This window comes from Xenopus tropicalis, chromosome 4, assembly GCF_000004195.4.
Source record: "Xenopus tropicalis strain Nigerian chromosome 4, UCB_Xtro_10.0, whole genome shotgun sequence".
Taxonomy (NCBI): Eukaryota; Metazoa; Chordata; class Amphibia; order Anura; family Pipidae; genus Xenopus; species Xenopus tropicalis.
Genome location: NC_030680.2, coordinates 123,740,826 through 123,759,886, shown reverse-complemented (window position 1 = coordinate 123,759,886; position 19,061 = coordinate 123,740,826). Strand labels below are relative to the sequence as shown.

Genomic DNA, 19,061 nt, shown 5'->3' with positions numbered 1-19,061 from the left:
GCTTTTGCCCAAGAGGGCCTTGTAAAGATCAGCATTTCTGCAATGCTTCTTCTGCTTCTCTAACCCAGGAAAGCTTAACGCAGACATGTAAACCCTATTATAGAGCAGATCAACCTCGCACTATAGTCTATTAACAGGGTGCGCTAGTGTGTATAATATTATATAAATTGAAAGTAGTAAAGAGACACATGAAATCTAGGCACACCTGCTCCGAATCATAAAATATACTTTTATTTTGCCTACATTAAAATCAACAACTATTAAAATACAGCAAAAAAGAAAGAAAAAGAAAGAAGGAATTAAAACCAAAAGTAACCCTATACCTGTTTGAGGACTCTACCAGGCTGAAATATAACCAGTAAATCATGGATTCTGTTACTATATTACAAGTATCTACTGCCAAAGTAATGAGCCTAAATTATTCCACTTTCCTTCCAGAAATGTCAGGATATATATATATAGATACGTACACACACACACACACTAATATATATATATATATATATATATATATATATATATATATATATATATATATATATATATATATATATATATATATATATAACTTTCATTTTAAAATTATTCCTTTCTTTAAATTATTTGTTTAACTTAATCTCCACAAACCCGTGTGTGCCAAAACGGCAATATAGTTTTTGGCCACTTACATATAGTTTAGCACTATTTATTTTGTGGGCAGCACTGCCACCTACCCCCCTGTTGACATTATAGCTAAAATGACATTCCTAATGGTTTGCTTTGCTGTAACAGTTCAGGTGTGCAGACACAGACAGAATATCTAGAGAAGGGCAAAATCACTCGGGGAGGCCCAGGCCGCTAGGATCTCACAAACCAATATTACCATAATACAAGCCAACAGTCCTTCTGGGCTCATTTTTCAATTCAAACAATGTTTAACACCTTCCATGCTGGTTCTCTCTAATCTTGCCATGCCGGGTGTTACTAGACAACACAAATAAAGCGGCACAGATCAAAATGTCATTTCTGCGGTATCACCAGTCATATTCACACGTTAAATGCTGTAGATGGTGTAATTATTAGAGGGGGCGATTATGTGATGCAAACATCCTTTAACACTTGTCTGTGTTTAGACCACAGCAGATAAGACTTGTCAGATACAATTCTCACTGATAGGACTTTTTTCATCAACATCCTGTGTTGCCCCGGCACTGACTCTGGATGGTGCTAAAGAGCTGCATTTAGAGTTTTTAAGTTCTGAAAAAAATCACAAAAAATCACCATGCAAGGCTGCGGCTAATAGAAAATGTGCTCTCCTGCATCTCGTAAGAGCTGTGCTGGAATTCTAAGTGATCCTTATGGAGGGCAATGGAGGGCTTGTTGAGATGATTTGATGCCATGCAAGTAAAAAACACAGTGCGCAAACAGCTGAGATAGTCCTGTTTGCCACTAACAACAAAAGGAAGCTCTGCCTGAAACTGGAATAAAGTCATACATTCATTCCTTATTATTTTTATTAGACAAGTGGTTAGTGTGCCATACTAAATTATGGCTGCTTTGAAAACAATGGCACATCATCGCTTGGCTGAATGAAAATATTTCTGTCACTCTACTAACTCAAGAATTCTTGGCATTAAAGTCAGTTACACAAATAGTTATATAGTCAAGCTGAGTTGAAAAAAGACCAAAGTCCATCAAGTTCAACCCCTTTACACAAACCCCAGTGCATAAAATATATTATATATATATATATATATATACACTCACATACATAAACTATATATAACCAACTGTAGATTTTAGTATCACATTTAGTATCACAATAGCACTGCATATATATGCTTGTTCGTTAAGTCATCCAAGCCCCTCTTTAAGGAACAGTTCAGTGTAAAAATGAAACTGGGTAAAATAGACAGACTGCGCAAAATAGAAAATATTTGCAATATAGTTAGTTAGGCAAAAATGTAATCTATAAAGGCAGGAGTGGGCAGATGTTTAACATAATGGCCTGAACACTACTTCCTGCATTCCGCTTTTGAACCTCTTATTTAGTCAGTGACTTTAGGGGGGCACATAGGACAAACTAACTATTCAGTTAGTTTGTGAGCATGCAGGTCAAAGACTGCTAACAGCTTAGAGAGCTGTAAAGGAGGAAGTAGTGTTCAGGCTATTATGTTAGAAATCTGCTCACTTATAGATTACATTTTTGGCTGATCAACTATACTGAATACATTTTTATTTTGTGCAGTCTGTCTATTTTGCCCATTTTCATTTTTACACTGAACTGCTTTATAAATAAATGTTAATAATAATAACTGTTCCTTTAAAGACATTAACAAAATCTGCCATCACAACATCACTAGGAAGGGCATTCCCCAACCTCACTGCCCTCACTGTGAAAAACCCCCTACGCTACTTTAAATGGAAGGTCTGTTCCTCTAATCTAAAAGGGTGACCTCTGGTGCGTTGATTGTTTTTATGGGAGAAATGTTCAACCACTATCTGGCTATAATCCCCTTTGATTATATATAAAAACCCTTTGAAACTTAGTGGCATTTCTCCGAATAAAATTCATATTTAGAAAAACAAAAAAAAAAAAGAATTCTGACAAATCTGCCCGATAGGGTATACCTAAATCAAGCAAAATGTTGAGCACCACGGCTAATTCTGAAATACAGAGAAATAAATGACCCCAATAAATTCCTGTTAATACCTTGCAATCTAGTGCCATGATAATTTAATAGGACCATGCAATTTGGGTTAAAGACTTTCTCTGCAAAGCTGGGACCAAACAGGGCTTCTCTTGAATATACTTCAGAAATAGACCAGGTGGTCTGAAATATTGTGTACACCATGAAGTACCATTAAAGCGGAAACATCGAAGAGGGGTGCACGCCTCACGCCTAAATATATTAGAGGGGATTGTAGACGTATAGGGGGTGTTCTTTTTCCCATAAAAACAATCAGCGCACCAGAGGCCCCCCTTGAGATTAGAGGAACGGATCTTTCATTTGAAGCAGCGTAGGGGTTTTTGTTTTTAATGGTGAGGGCAGTGAGGCTGGGGAATGCCCTTCCTAGTGATGTTGTGATGGCAGATTCTGTTAATGGGGCCTGGATGAGTTCTTGAACAAGCATAGTATCCAAGGCTATTGTGACACTAATATCTACAGTAGCATAGCATTGATGTTGGTATATATGGTTTATGTATGTGAGTGTATAGATAGGTCAGTATGGGTCTGTATGTGAGTGGATAGATAGGTCAGTGTGGGTCTGTATGTGAGTGGATAGATAGGTCAGTGTGGGTCTGTATGTGAGTGTATAGATAGGTCAGTATGGGTCTGTATGTGAGTGGATAGATAGGTCAGTATGGGTCTGTATGTGAGTGGATAGATAGGTCAGTATGGGTCTGTATGTGAGTGGATAGATAGGTCAGTATGGGTCTGTATGTGAGTGTATAGATAGGTCAGTATGGGTCTGTATGTGAGTGGATAGATAGGTCAGTGTGGGTCTGTATGTGAGTGTATAGATAGGTCAGTATGGGTCTGTATGTGAGTGGATAGATAGGTCAGTGTGGGTCTGTATGTGAGTGGATAGATAGGTCAGTGTGGGTCTGTATGTGAGTGGATAGACAGGTCAGTATGGGTCTGTATGTGAGTGTATAGATAGGTCAGTATGGGTCTGTATGTGAGTGGATAGGTCAGTATGGGTCTGTATGTGAGTGGATAGATAGGTCAGTATGGGTCTGTATGTGAGTGGATAGATAGGTCAGTGTGGGTCTGTATGTGAGTGGATAGATAGGTCAGTATGGGTCTGTATGTGAGTGGATAGATAGGTCAGTATGGGTCTGTATGTGAGTGGATAGATAGGTCAGTGTGGGTCTGTATGTGAGTGGATAGATAGGTCAGTATGGGTCTGTATGTGAGTGTATAGATAGGTCAGTATGGGTCTGTATGTGAGTGGATAGATAGGTCAGTATGGGACTGTATGTGAGTGGATAGATAGGTCAGTATAGGTTTGTGTGTGCTGGGTTTGCTTGGAAGGGTCTTTTTTCAACCCTATGTAACTATATCTAACTATGTATGTTACTCTCTTGATATGTTCCTATTGGTGCAGCTATGCTAAAGCCAAATGCCAATGCTTTAGCCAGGCACTGGCTACGGATATCCATTCTCTGGCCACATACCACCAAACCAAGGACGTTTCAGCCCCTAGTGCTGCCCTGAGTGAATGATTCCCCCAACCCCACCCCCACTTTGGGTTTTTGTGTCAGAGAGGGCCGAGTTGCAGAAATTCCGATTTAAGAATCAGAATGTCGGCTCTTGAAGTTACAAGGGGCACTGATACTTGGCAGTAAGGCCAACATTTAGAGAGTTTTCAATTAATAATTTAAATTACTATTTTTTCCTGTTGGTGTTTCTATTATTTTGGCTAGTACAGGTATGGGACCTGTTATCTAGAATGCTCGGGACCTGGGGTTTTCCAGATAAGGGATCTTTCCGTAATTTGGATCTCCATACCTTAAGTCTGCTAGAAAATCATTTAAATAATAAATAAACCCAATAGGATTGTTTTGCCTCCAATAAGGATTAATTATATCTTAGTTGGGATCAAGTACAATGTTCTGTTTTATTATCACAGAGAAAAAGAAAATCATTTTCAAAAATTAGAATTATTTGCTTATAATGGAGTCTATGGGAGACAGCCATTCCGTAATTCAGAACTTTCTGGATAATGGATCCTATACCTGTATATACAAATATACACAGTTCAAGAAAAGGACAGGATTCTACCAGAAAACAATATGTATACATAGAACTGAGGCCACATTACAGTTTTCTCAGCCAGGAGAGTTTCCTCCACATCCTAGTGAAAGGTAATTACGAAAGCTGTTCCTTCCTGAATTATCCTCCAGAAATATCCTTGGCCGCAGCTCCGGAAATGCTATAGTAAATGATTGCAGGGATGGAGCAGGACAGGCCAGCGGCACGCCCCGGGAGAGTAATAAGGGTGATAGCCCTGCACATTCAACACAAACATGAGGGTAAATTAGCAGACAAGGACAGTTCCCCTTTAAAGGGGTTGTTCATCTCTGAATTAAATTTTAGTGCAATGTAGAGAGTGATATTCTGACAACTTTTACATTTGATCTTCATTTTTTTTTTATATTTGTGGTTTTTGAACAATTTAGCTTTTCGTTCAGCAGCTCTCTTGCTGGGAGTTTCAGTAGCTACCTGATTGCTTAGGTACAACTTAACCTAGCAACCAGGCACTGATTTGAGCGAGAGATTAGAATATTAAAGGAAAAGGCATGAATATAAATATAAGTAACAAAAAAGACAATAACAATAACATTGTAAAATAAATGAGATGAAATGAATGAATGACAATCTTCATAGACAATAACACTGTAGCCTCACAGAACAACAATTTATGCGTTGCTGGGGTCAGTGACCCCCATTTAAAAGCCATAAAGAGTCAAAAGAAGAAAGCAAAAAATCCAAAACCATAACAAATTAAAAATAAAGGCCAATTAAAAAGTTGCTCAGAACTGGCCATTCAATAAACATTCCAGAAGTTAACTTTTAGTGTGAACCACCCCTTTAAATTATACTTTTACATATATGTGCAAAAAACTAGTCTACGCCTACATCTTCTCTCTTAATCTGGAAATAGCCTTTCACTGACATATATATTATATATATATATATATTCTGTAATTTGTGTAGCCTGCCCAGAATAACTACATCTTCCAGTGGCAGAATTAGCATTCTCTTTCTTTCTGTTTACTCACCATACTCCTTTTAAATCAGAAATAAGCCACTGACGTAACCAGAGAAAGAGGTATGAGTATAAATAGTAGTATGAGTGACTCTTCCCCATACACTCGTAGGATGGGGACAATACGCAGTATAAAAAAAGAGCTCCCATTAACAGGGAGGTACAAAATGTTTATTCCACCGTCCCATTACATATGTGTTACTTTTCCACACACACCTCCCCTATTTATAATCCTTTGTATGTACAGGTCCATAGGGATCACTATTTTTACCTGCATGAGCCCCGTTTTTGAGAGAAAATCCCCAAAACACATATGGCAAGCATGGGATCTGTTATCTATAGTACTGGTTTCATGGACGATGTTTCCACTTTTCAAATATATTTTAATAAATGACACATTTACGGCAGAGTATTTAGCATTATAAAAGATACATGTCTATCAAGTTTTTTGTCTAAATAAAACCTGCCTAACTGCTAGTTGATCCAGAGAAACCCAATTAAAGCTTGTCTAACTTGCCTCAGGGGGGAGAAACACTCCTTCCTGACCAACCTGTCGCTGGATCAATTGATTTCAGTAACTTTTTAAAAATGTTCTCCTCTGCTAAAAAGCTATCCAACCCCTTCTTAATCCTATGTAATATATCTGCCAGTACGTCTGATTTAGGGAGAAAGAATTCCACAACTTTACAGCTCTCTCTGAAGGAGAAATGCTTTCGAGCAACATGGCAACTCTTTCCCAATAAATTGGAAGGCAATACAGACTCACAAAGGGGAAAACAAAGCAAGAAGCCAGCCCTTCAGAGTGAAGGCATTGTCACCTGACACAAATGGTTCTTTACTGTGAGGTTGTTGAGGGGGTGGGATACCCTGCCAGGTAATGTTGTGATGGCACATTGCCCTTAATGCCCTTAAATGGCAAAACTGTGTGGCCACTAGTGATGTGCATTGCCCAAATGATCACAAGTGCAGTCAACCAATGAAAATTTTCAGTCAGGCTAGATAATCTTTGATCAATCAATCCACACAGCCTCTCACCTCGCAAAACATGCCCAGAGGGTTAAGCAGTATAAATCAGCCAAACGTTCCAACCAGATATGGGCATGTACAGTACCTACGGGTCCCTGGCATTCCGGAAAGCAGATCCCACTCCTGTATTAAGACATGTACTGTACATATGTACATACACAATGCAAATTATTGGCGACTCATGCTGGAATCAGCCAATGAGAGCAGAGACAATCTGTCAGTGACTCACAAAAATAAAAATTAGGTTGAGCAACTCACAAATAGGTCATTTAATATAAAGATGCACAAATATATAATTTCTGAATTTAGCCAAATACCAAATTCTCCACAAAGCATCCAGCCAAATACCAAACCGAATCCCAAACATTAATTTGCATATTCACATTTAGGAAAAATAATAAAATTGCATAGACTAGAAACATTAATTTTCAGTTATCCAGAGCTGGGCAAAATGTGAATCCTGGATTTGGTGCATCCCTATTAAACATAAACTAAAGTTTAATGTCTTTTTTGTAACAATGACCATTGCCATTTAAACCACTCATACAAATATAGTGAAAGCAGTGATGCAAACAGCGCTGCCCTGTGACAGCTGGGTGCAGCATGGCTTACGCAGAAGGGCCCACGCCGACGGCTAACGCAGAAGGGCCCACGCCGACGGCTAACGCAGAAGGGCCCACGCCGACGGCTAACGCAGAAGGGCCCACGCCGACGGCTAACGCAGAAGGGCCCACGCCGAGGGCTAACACAGAAGGGCCCACACTGAGGGCTAACGCAGAAGGGCCAATTCTGAGGGCAGAAAGAAAAGGCAGTGCTTGATCACAGGAATGACATGATGCAGTTCCTAGCAATGCTGGAAAGATGTGACCTTCACACAGACAGGCTTGGGATACACAAGAGCGTCTGTATCTGGGGCAAGCACTCTAAAGGCATTTTGTGAAGAATCTCGCATTCCCATAGCACATTATGGCCTGCACTCTATATAACAAAGGCTCACATTCAAATGCTTTGGGAAAAGAAAATCCACTTAGAAACCCTTCACAACCCTTCAACTGGAGAACACAGGTTAGGTATCGCTGTTACAGAACAGTAGTTGGGTCAATATAGCCAGAACTGTGAAAAGATTAATTGAGTCTCATGTACTAACACAAGGGTGGTATGAATCGCAAGCCATGGCTGCTGCACTGCGTATATTAATATAGGTACAGGATCTGATATACAGAATACTTGGGACCCGGGTTTGATGGATAAGGGATCTTTCTGTAACTTAAATCACCATACCTTAAAGGGCATGTTAACCCAAAAATATACTTTTGACTAATAAAAGAAAAAACAAATCTAAGCAACTCTGTAAAAGTAATTGCTATTAAAAGTGTTTGTCTTTTCCCATTCTGTGCCCTGGGGCTCTGGCGTTTGAAGCAATGTCACACAAGGCAGCAGATTAACTTGCAACCTCGTTTAAAAAGTAAACCAGGAGGGGAGGTTCACCTTCAGGTTCAGGTTACTAGGTTATAGAATGGCCTATTCCTAGCTAGTTTGCAACTAGTTTTCATTATTTATTTTTTATATTTTTTTCATTATGTGCCTTCCTCCTCTGCCTCTTTCCAGCTTTTAAATGGGGGTCACTGACCCCAGCAGCCAAAAACTATTGCTCTGTGAGGCTACAATTTTATTGTTATTGTTGCTTTTAAATTACTTATCTTTCTATTTAGACCCTCCTATTTATATTTTTGTCTGTCTTTCAAACCCCTGCCTGGTTGCTAGGTTAAACTGGACCCTAGCAACCAGTTTGCTGCTGAAATTCCAAACTAGAGAGCTGCTGAACAAAAAGCTAAGTAAAATCCACAAACAATAAAAAATAAAAACCAATTACAAATTGTCTCAGAATAGCAGTTTCTACATGATACCAAGGAGGAGATTTATTAGGACCCAAAGCTCCAAGCATATTTTCACCGATTTTTTCACGCATGCGCAACTTTTTTGCACGCCTGCGTGAAAAATTCGGAATGGTTCTGCCGCTGTTTACAATTGTTCGGTACGAAAATCTCAGGACTTTCGGATCGCCAATACGATATTATCGTGACCAATACAATTTTTTCATAAGCATTTTCGCGATATTTGCGATCTTCAGAAATTATCGTATCCAAACCAAATTTTTCCCATTTTGGATTTGAATTGTGTTTTAATGACCTGGCCCCTAAGAGTTAATGCATTGACAACTAAAAATGAACAAAAACGAACTAAAAATGTTTAATAAATTCCTATTGGAAAGTTGCTTTAAAAATGATGCTTTCTTTTATTCGGCAAAAACATTTTTTTGGGGGTTGACATGTCCTTTAAGTCTGCTAAAAATCATTTCAACATTTTATAAACACAATAGTGTTGTTTTGCTTTGGATTCATGCAGCTTAGTTGAAACAGTATATTGTACTCAATCCTATTACTACAGAGAAAAAAAAAAATAATTTAAAACATTAGAATTAATTACTTAAAATGGGAGAAGGCCTTCCCGTAATACAGAGTGTTTTGTACAAGGGGTTTCTGGATTAGGAATCCCATACATACATATAACACTGCTATGCTACCACTAAATGGCCACCCAAAACAGCAAACAACCAAAAGTCATGAATTTTGCCCTAAATGCTGTTCAGGCTGGATCACTCCCATCCACTGCCTTGACCCCCCCCGCCCGGTCGCCCGCCCGTCCGCACGGGCAGGAACCCACTACTTTAGCGATAATATATTCCTATATAAGGAATACTGATTTGACTGTGAGCCCTGTTTGTGTGTGTAAGTGTATGAAGGGAAAGTGTGGCAGTACTTTATACAGAGAGCAACCTCCAAGGTGAGCTGAAAAGAGAATGTAGCTTGGTGTCAGTGTATACAAAGCAGATAAGCGCTTTAGTGCACTACAGTAATGCTATTCTTTCTTCTTAGGGATCCAAAGTCCAATAATCATACTCAAGGAAATGTGTAATAAATAACTCATTAAATATAGTCAGGCATCCCTCCGTCTCATAGGCGCAGCCTCCGGCCATACACACACCCAGCAGTGTCAGGCCACATGGAAGAAATGACACAAGGTTTCCCATCACTATGAAATGAAGTTGAACTGGTTACCCATCAGCAGGGTAGCTCCCCATCACAAGGCTCTCCAACAAACTCGGATGTACCTTCCCCTACACATGATTTGGAGCATGAAATCAGGAACTTATCTGGGGGAAGTTTATGCAATATTTTCATCAAAGCAATTTGAACTGAAATGGTTTGTGGCTATGTGCAACACTGCTTCCCCCTATCTGCAGCATGTTTCTACTTTCAAATATTGCAAAACATGTCATTTGTGTCCTATGTATATAGATTTTTAATAACTAAAGGCCCAGAAAGAGTTATGGTGCATTTGTTTGCTCCATTAGGGCTGCTCTATAGTGCCTCAGATACAGCAGTCACGTGCCAGCACAGATATGTTCTGCAGCTCACCTAATCTGGAACATGGGGTCTGAGCCAGAAATTTGATGTTGCTGGGTAAATTACTGGGGTCTCCATGTTCTGCACCAATATACAGATTTTATAGATCCTTACATGCTGATGGAGCTTGCTTGTTAGGGCAGTGACACACGGGGAGATTAGTCGCCGCTTTCTAGACAAAAGGTAAGCAGTCAAAGCAGCCAGACAGATGGGGGGCACACAGGGGGGGCTGTGGGACACCACTTGGACAGTACTGACTTAACCCATGGCTTGGGACCTCTGGTCCTTATATAAAAAATACATGCAACCTAGCGCTTGTGTGCTTGAGAGCTGACATCTGACAGACTGGAAACTTAAAGGGACAGTAACACCAAAAAATGAAAGTGTATAAAAGTAATTACTATATAATGTAATGCTGTCCTGTACTGGTGCAACTGGTGTGTTTTCCTTAGAAAGACTACTATAGTTTATATAATAAAGCTTCTGTGTAACCACGGGGGCAGCCATTTACAGGAGAAAAGGCACAGGTTACTTAGCAGTTAACAGATAAAACCCCATTATATTCTACAAAGCTTATCTGTTATCTGCTATGTGCCTGTGCATTTTCTCCCTTTTCCAAGCTTCAATGGCTGCCCCCGTGTTGACACAGCAGCTCATTTATATAAACTATAGTAGCGTTTCTGTTGCAAACTTACCAGTTTTACCAGCGCAGGGCAACTGTACATTATATTTTAATTACTTTAAAACACTTTTATTTTTTGGTGTTACTGTTCCTTTAAGGTGGCCACACACGTGGCTATCTGCGACCGACGGTCGCACGAAAGATTGTCAGACCCGCCACTAACCTTCAGGGCTGAAACGGCAGATAAGGAGGTAGAAACAATAGGATTTCTACCTCCTTCTGCCGATTCAGCCCTGACGGCAGATTTTGCTCGGGCGCCATTGACCTGGCCAATCGGCAAGTCGACCGATATCAGCAGCCTCCTGCGATACTGGTCGACTCGGTGACTTGACATACACGCACCGAATATCGTACGAAACGAGGTTTCGTGCGATATTATCGGTGCGTGTATGGCCAGCTTTAAGGTTCCCCCCACTAACTGGCTTACAACTGCCTAATCAGGCAAGTCTTATCTAATGCTTTATTGTGTGCCCAATTACAGATTTAGATTTTACTTCCAGCAATTTGGCTGCGAGTCAGCCTGGAACATAGATCGTTACTATAAGCCTCCTTCTACTGGCCCACTCACGCCTGATTGGTCCCTGAACAGTGCTTGTGGCAAACAGCCATATCAGTGTTCTTTGGTAAATAAACACAATATCAGCCGGTGTAGTACAGTCTTCATCAACCTCCCTCTCTGAAGAAGAGTAATTCTAGCAAGTATGAATGAGGTTTCTTTGTTCCTTATAAAGTTAATAATCCTATGGGCACCTCGTCTTGCTGCTAACAAAGAGATCTGTTTGTAGCCATTTACAAGCAGTTCTGCCATTAAGATCCCATGGTCTCCCCCAGTGCCAGAGCTCTCCTATATGTCTGAAAGCTATTGAGTTACACAGCCTTCATATCCACCAAACCAGTTCCCCTCCGTACATCCACTATCCGAGCCTTTGTGCTTTCATTTAAACAGTTACAGATTGAAAAATCTTGATTTTCTTCTTCTGGTCTCCGTCTTACCCCCTCCCGCCCCTTAATTCGACTGAAAACACAAGAACTGGTTGAACCTGAATTCGGCTTGCAACCTGCAGCAGCACAAAAATGGGAAGTCGCTATAGCGAGTCCGGGCTCGCTCAGGGCCACACAAACCAACGCCGACAAAGGATTCCATTCCCCTTTTAAAGGGATCAGATTTCTAAATGCCTCCAGTACAGAACAGTGTTATTAATGTAGGGTACAGGCAGCATTAGACAAACCCATGTTTATAGTTCTGCACCTAGCACAATGTTTGTATTAACCCACATGCACCAATGTAACTGCACTGTAACCCAAGGCAACCTGAGAGACCTTTTTGGACTATTTTGACTGCAGTAAACTGACCATAGCTAGTTGCTGATTTGGTTGCTATGAGTTACTGCAATGGAGAAAAGTAAATGAAGACTGCAGTGTTTGTAATATTTTACACCCAAACAAAGTAAATAAAATAAGGGACCGCCCTTCTTACACTTTGAAGGCAGGGGGCGGGGTCAGACTCTCACAGCAGTGAAACTGCAAGTGTAGGAGTCTGCTACCGGTTTCTGAGCACTGAAATAATGCTCTGGGATTTCCCCACCAAAACTGCATTTTTCTTTATGACAAGACCTGTGCATACCTATAACAGGCTGGCAAACGGAGGCCTGCTACATGTTGTTAAACTACTGGGCAACCAATTAACATGTTGTTGGTGGGATGACGGGAGTTGTAGACAAATATCATCTATGTTGCTACATCTACATTACCGACATATAATATAATCCCCATTCAAGCTTGCCCTATCCTGTTGGCAAGGCAATATACAACTGGTACTATGGATGTAATCAGCTGCCCTATCCGGCCAAATTGTGGCTATTAAAAAGTCCTGTAGAAATTTGAAACTTCAGCAATTTTTTTTTTAAGCGAAAATTATGGGTGCAGTATGGGTAAAATTCAAAGGAAACGGTGATTCTATTGGGGAGAGATGAGAAGGCAAAGTATTCCTTGTAGTGCCACAGATGGGGGTCAGTGGTGGCACCGGAAGAGTTAAGGGTGTCTCCCAACGCAAGTTATTAGGAGATTCTTTACATACAAAAGGAAGCAAACAGGCCGCCTTGGGTCACTCTGCAAATATGTTTCATGTGAACAACACACAAATGCTATTATTAACCCTTTGCTGCCTGCTGTACCATACAAAGGAAAAATAATAATATGATGAGATGCTGCGTCCTGGATGGAACATTCTATTAAAGTGTTTGATTGTTATTGATGTTGAAATATATATATCACTTTTCATAACCCTGTTCTGACAGCGATTCACATGGTCACTATTTCTGGTGGCCAAACAACAAAGTCCTGGGTACACCTGTGATACATGATATGTTGGGCTGGTATAGAGATTTGTTGGATTTTAGAAGGAAACCCAGGCAACACAAGAAAACACAGATATTGTTCAGGTAGGGATCAAACTCAGGACCTCTGTGTTGCTTCTGAAACAGCACAGTGACCATAAGTCAAATAATTCCACCTCAAAAACTACTGGCTTTACTCTAGACGGAAGGGTAAAGCTTGGGGAGACAACTGCGCTCGCTTGGCAAACACTATAGGACAAAGTGAAAACTGGTTTTCGGCAAGATTCATTTGGATTGAACACCATGTAAATGTCACCCTCTAGCAATAACCCTGTGACCAATTGAATCTTGCTGAAAACCAGTTCTCACCTTGTCCTATAGTGTTTGGCAAGCGAGCGCAGTTGTCTCCCCAAGCTTTACCCTTCCGTCTAGAGTAAAGCCAGTAGTTTTTGAGGTGAACATAGGCCCATTGTGTACAGGGTTTGCAGCAACGATAGGAACTGGATTTTTAAGCACTTTGCCAATATATTGTGCCACCGAGTGATCAGTGTAGCAGATGTAATATTTCAACCTTCCCTTCCTGATGTCCCCACCAAAATGTTGAATCTGCTGCACTGATCATTGTGACTCAAAGCACCAGGGGTAATTGGAGGTAGAGGTGTACTAGTGAGATCTGTACAGACCTGTAAAACAGGGAGCAATTCTATCACCTGGGCAATGTAGGCAGGCAGCGTTGTGGGTGCTCAAAAAACAGGTATCTCTGTAGGTCCAACTGGCTGCAATAGGACAAATCACAAGTAGGCCATGGTTCACAATTATAGCTTAAAAACCCTCACAATGGGATAAGATGGCCACATACAGGTAGGTATCAGCAGTAATGGGGTCACTTTTAAATAATTCGCCAACCTAACATACATAAGGGGACAAAATGATGACAAATGATATGACATATAAACATCACATCCCACAGAAAGCAATATAAGGTGTTCTGGTGCTGCAGTCCTTAAAAGGCATGTCAACCCCAAAAATAATTTTTTGCATAATAAAAGAAAACATAATTCTAAGCAATTTTCCAATATGAAATAATTAAAAATGTGTAGCGCTTTAAATGTTATTTGTAAATGTAACTGCTATTGAAAGCAGCATTTGCTGAACTCCTGGTTGTTACTTTTTAAACAATGTTACAACAGTAAGGGGCTGATTTACTAAGACACGATTTCGAATCTGAATTGGAAAAATTCCGATTGGAAACGAACATTTTGCGACTTTTTCGTATTTTTTGCGATTTTTTCGGCGTCTTTACGATTTTTGCGAAAAAACGCGAGTTTTTCGTAGCCATTCCGAAAGTTGCGCAAAGTCGCAATTTTTTCGTAGCGTTAAAACTTGCGCGCAAAGTCGCGCCTTTTTCGTAGCGTTAAAACTTAAATGGCGCGACTTTGCGCGCAAGTTTTAACGCTACGAAAAAATCGCAAAATACCGATCATTACGAAAAAAACGCAATCGGACGCATTCGGCCCGTTCATGGGTTAATAAATGTGCCCCTCAGTCTCCTCCAGCAAGTCAAGTCTGTCAATCTGCTGCCTAACAATCTACATTGTTTCAACAGTCTGAGTCACCAGGGCAGAGAATAGAAAAGGACAGGCAAACACTGCTTTTAATAGCAATTATATATAGAAATAACTCAAAAATCATTACAAATTTGTAATAAATGTTTACTGCAAAGCTGCTTAGAATTTTGTTTTCTTTTATAAGGCAAAAAATTATATTTTGCGCTGCTTTGTCCTTTAAAGATTGCTGTATCCAAACATTTAAATGGTTTGGGGCTCTCCCAAAAGGATAAGGAGGTTGTTCCACTATTGTGAAGCTGTGACTGGCTCAGTGCCGTAAGCCTTTCACATGCCGATTCATGCAGAGAATATTGCATGTCTAATGTTTCTCCCATGTCGGCCCAGAGAATCTCTGTTGCCACAAACTGGGCTGTTTTTACTGCCATGCCATGCTTTGTTATAGAGCAATAGAGATTGTATATATATATATATATATATATATATATATATATATACACACTGACACAACCTGTACTCTTTTTAAAATAAAATATCATAGCTAACTTTTTGGAAGGAAATAGCCTTATACTGGTCACAGGTGACTGGAAAACCCCTCCAAACAAACTTAGAATGGGCATTGTTCAGCACAACCACATCTTATACACAATTAACCAAATCTGAAAAACTATTGGCGGGGAGACTGTCGGCGGCAGCCCGGAAGACAATACTACATCAATGGCTAACTCCAGATACTCCATCCATAACACTAACTCCAGATACTCCATCCATAACATCTTCTATATGGACTGGCTGGAGGCAACAACCAGAAAAGAACAAAACACTGCAAAGTTCTTTAACACATGGCCCACATACATAGCTTCCTTACCTCAACCCAATCAGATACCTCATAGTCCACACATTCAGACAAACCACATGGTACGACATGGAAACACTTAAGGAACACCCACTCCTAATTGAAGCATCCCAGTACCTTCAAAATTCACAAAACCAGGAAACGGACCAACGAAATTACGGACCCCCCAGGAGCCAACAAATAAACAGAATGCTGGCAACCTACCACAGTGAAAACTAATTCTCACAAGGCCTAGGAGAAACAAGTATGAGCTGAAAGTTCAAGTTCTTGTTACAAATGTTAAACCTAAATGTTTTACTATAATGTAAGAATGAAACACTACCATAAATGTTGTAAAAGACATCTTTGATAATTTGAAATAAAAACAAAGTTTAAAAAAAAAAAATATATATATCATAGCTAGAGGGCAATGGGCCACAAATAATTTGGGTTAGGGCCTTAGCACTGCCTGCTGGTAATATGAATAAGACCAACTATGAGTTGGGGGAAAACAATAATATTTTGACCAAGAAATGCTCATACCGAGGTAGCATTTCCCTAAGGTAGGTGACCTTTAAAAAGAAAAAAAAAAGTAGAAGGGTCCCATTATGGTATCAGGTACCTAAAATCCATAATGGTGGATATACATGTTACAATCTTCTTGTTTGGCGACGTTGCCAAATGAGCAAATTTTTCCCAATATGCACACCTAACGGTGAGCAGGACTAGGCTAATTTGATTGTTTGGCCTTATGGACAAATTATCAAAATGAAACAGCGGGTATAGGGGCCGTAGGACCCAGGACTGCATCAACAAGCCGATGCGGTCCCCAATCCAATGGGAAAACCAAACATCCTCATCCATATGTGCCCAATTTTAGGCCAGATATTGGTTAGGTAGGCCCGAGGGGAATGTCCATACACAGGCATATAAGCTGCCAAATTGTTTTGAAGGAACCGAATCGGCAGCTGAAATTTGCCCGTGTATGGATACCTGTGTCAGCAGTAGACTCTTTCCTATAGATTTTAGCAGTTTACATAGATATCAACCTACAAGAAATTGGGGCATTTGGAAATATGACTGAATTTATCAATGATTTAGAACAAAACAAAAAAAAATCTGAACACCTCTGTTCCACATTTGGAAGGTATAGAATGGGTAAGAGAAAAAGCTAACATCTCAATTTTCACAATCTACGGCTTCACATGAAATGCTCATTATGTGACCCGTACAAGGACCAGTATGGGTGCTAACATGGACCTGCTTATGCAATAATTTTATGCACAAATCTGAAATCACACATATACTGGCACATCCTGTATTTGTGCAATTAATGTCATAAAAGCTAAATACAAAATGAAAATTCTACCAACCATATAGAAATACATGTATAAAAGTGAATATGTATTCAATATGTTACAATGTTTGGTTGTCCTTCATACTTTATAAAGAGAATTAAAAAGTGATGTACACTTGAGGTACATTCTCCAGTTTAAACTGCGCCCATTGCATAGGAATAACCCCACGGGTAATTGTTTACCTCCACACCAAAGGACCAGAATTCCACCAATACATTTTGCCACCTATGATTCTGAGGGGTATTTCTGAGGGTAACTCACCAACCATGGTTTACAATAGGCCAAGTATACATGAAGCAAATAATCTGCTTTGCTCTATCTGTGTTTCTTGCCCAGGTGGGGGATATCTATCCTGTCATTCCTGTAGCTCCACTGACATCCATGGCATTGGCCTGCATGGAGCCACACAGAGCTAATACTGGCGCAGAAACAGGATAATAGGCATTTCTGCACTGATATCTCCTGAGTGTAGCTCAATGCAGGCCCACACTGTGCCCGTTAATGGGGATACACAAATGAGCAGATGACAGCGGACGCTATTGCCTCCTACTGCATACAAAACACAGGTGGAGGAAAGCGGATGATCCACTCAGTGTTCCCAGTGTGCCCCTACCCTTAAGCTGGCCATACATGTTTAGATTTTAGCATTCAGACTAAAATTGTAGGACAATTAATAATTGCCAGATGACAATCGTACAAAAGCCGTGTCCCAGAAATAGATTGTAGGTCACCCAAGGATATTATCAGATAAGTAATACATGCACAGAGACTATCGCTATTTGATCAAAATTTTCTGATCTGTCCCATCGCCATGGAACGAAAATTGACAGGATAATAATTTGGAGCTCACACGCGGTTCGTATTGAATGAATATATTGGAGTGTGTATGGGCTTTTATTCTAAACGATCATATATTATAACGTACCATTGTTTTATCTGGACACAGATGACTGTCTGGGGACTAGATAATCAAATAATGGTAGCATGCCCTTCTGGTTAGCTCTTTGTGTATACATGTTAGTGTTGGCTCCACTGCTCTCAGTCTGCCTTTTTTTAGGCAGGTGGAAAGAAGTGGATCTGCTCTCTTCTGCAGCTCCAGGTATCTGCACTGACAAGTACTGGCTCCACTTGAGTTCTGGTATATGGAGCAGATATTGGCCCAAAAAAGCACTTAGGTGGGACTTGTATTTGTCAAAGCAGATACACAGAGTTGCAGAAGGCTGAGAGCAGTGGAGCCAACGCTTCTATTTGAAACTGCTAAAATTAAAATGTGGCTGTGCATTCAGAAACACCACTACTGATAGCTGGCTGCACAATGTGCCAGTTGTGCTTCCTATATATCTGTACCCCTCCTTGCCTCTCATTACCACTAGTCTCCTCATCCCACCATCTCCTTCCAACCATATCATTCAAACGCTGCATGTCCTACTGTGCTTCATCCCCTTTACACTGCAGCTGTTACCTTTGTCAGATTAGCCCTCACAGGGACCCCTTAGTTTTTAGATATCCTATATATCTGCTGACACATCCTGTGCTGCTCTACAGACGTACAGTCATCTGTGCTGATATAGCTATCTCTATTATATACTAGTACATTCTTTCCATCCCTGCTTACACAAAATATAATTATATAAAGGCACAGCCTATTCATTCCTGCTGACCAGCACTCCTGTGTAGCACTACAGACTGTCCTTCTTTGCTGAACCATCATAAATCTACGTATTGTCTGCTCATCTATTGGCATTTTCATCTCATCTGAGATGCAACACAATGCAGGGCTGCATTAAGCTGTATGGAGAAGCTCACAGCTTATTTTCTGTAAATGATCCATATATAATTATGAAGATAACTACCTGTACTAATATGCTGACATAGCTGCTCTGCTAAACCCTAGCACAGCCAATGCCCCCTCATAAGACCCCCCTGTCAGAAGCAGCAACTTGGGGAAGGCCAATTCCTGTTGCAGGAGCGTAATAACCCCATGCCCAAAGTAAGGTTAAACACACACTATTATTTGTGTCACAGTGCTTATCTC

The 19,061-nt window shown here is 40.3% G+C and overlaps 1 protein-coding gene across 3 annotated transcripts in view; it reads right to left on the bottom strand.

The window, feature by feature from the left end:
* prkcd (protein kinase C delta) overlaps window positions 1-19,061 on the bottom strand; it is a 41,813-nt gene that overhangs the window by 15,433 nt on the left and 7,319 nt on the right. The window lies entirely within an intron of this gene.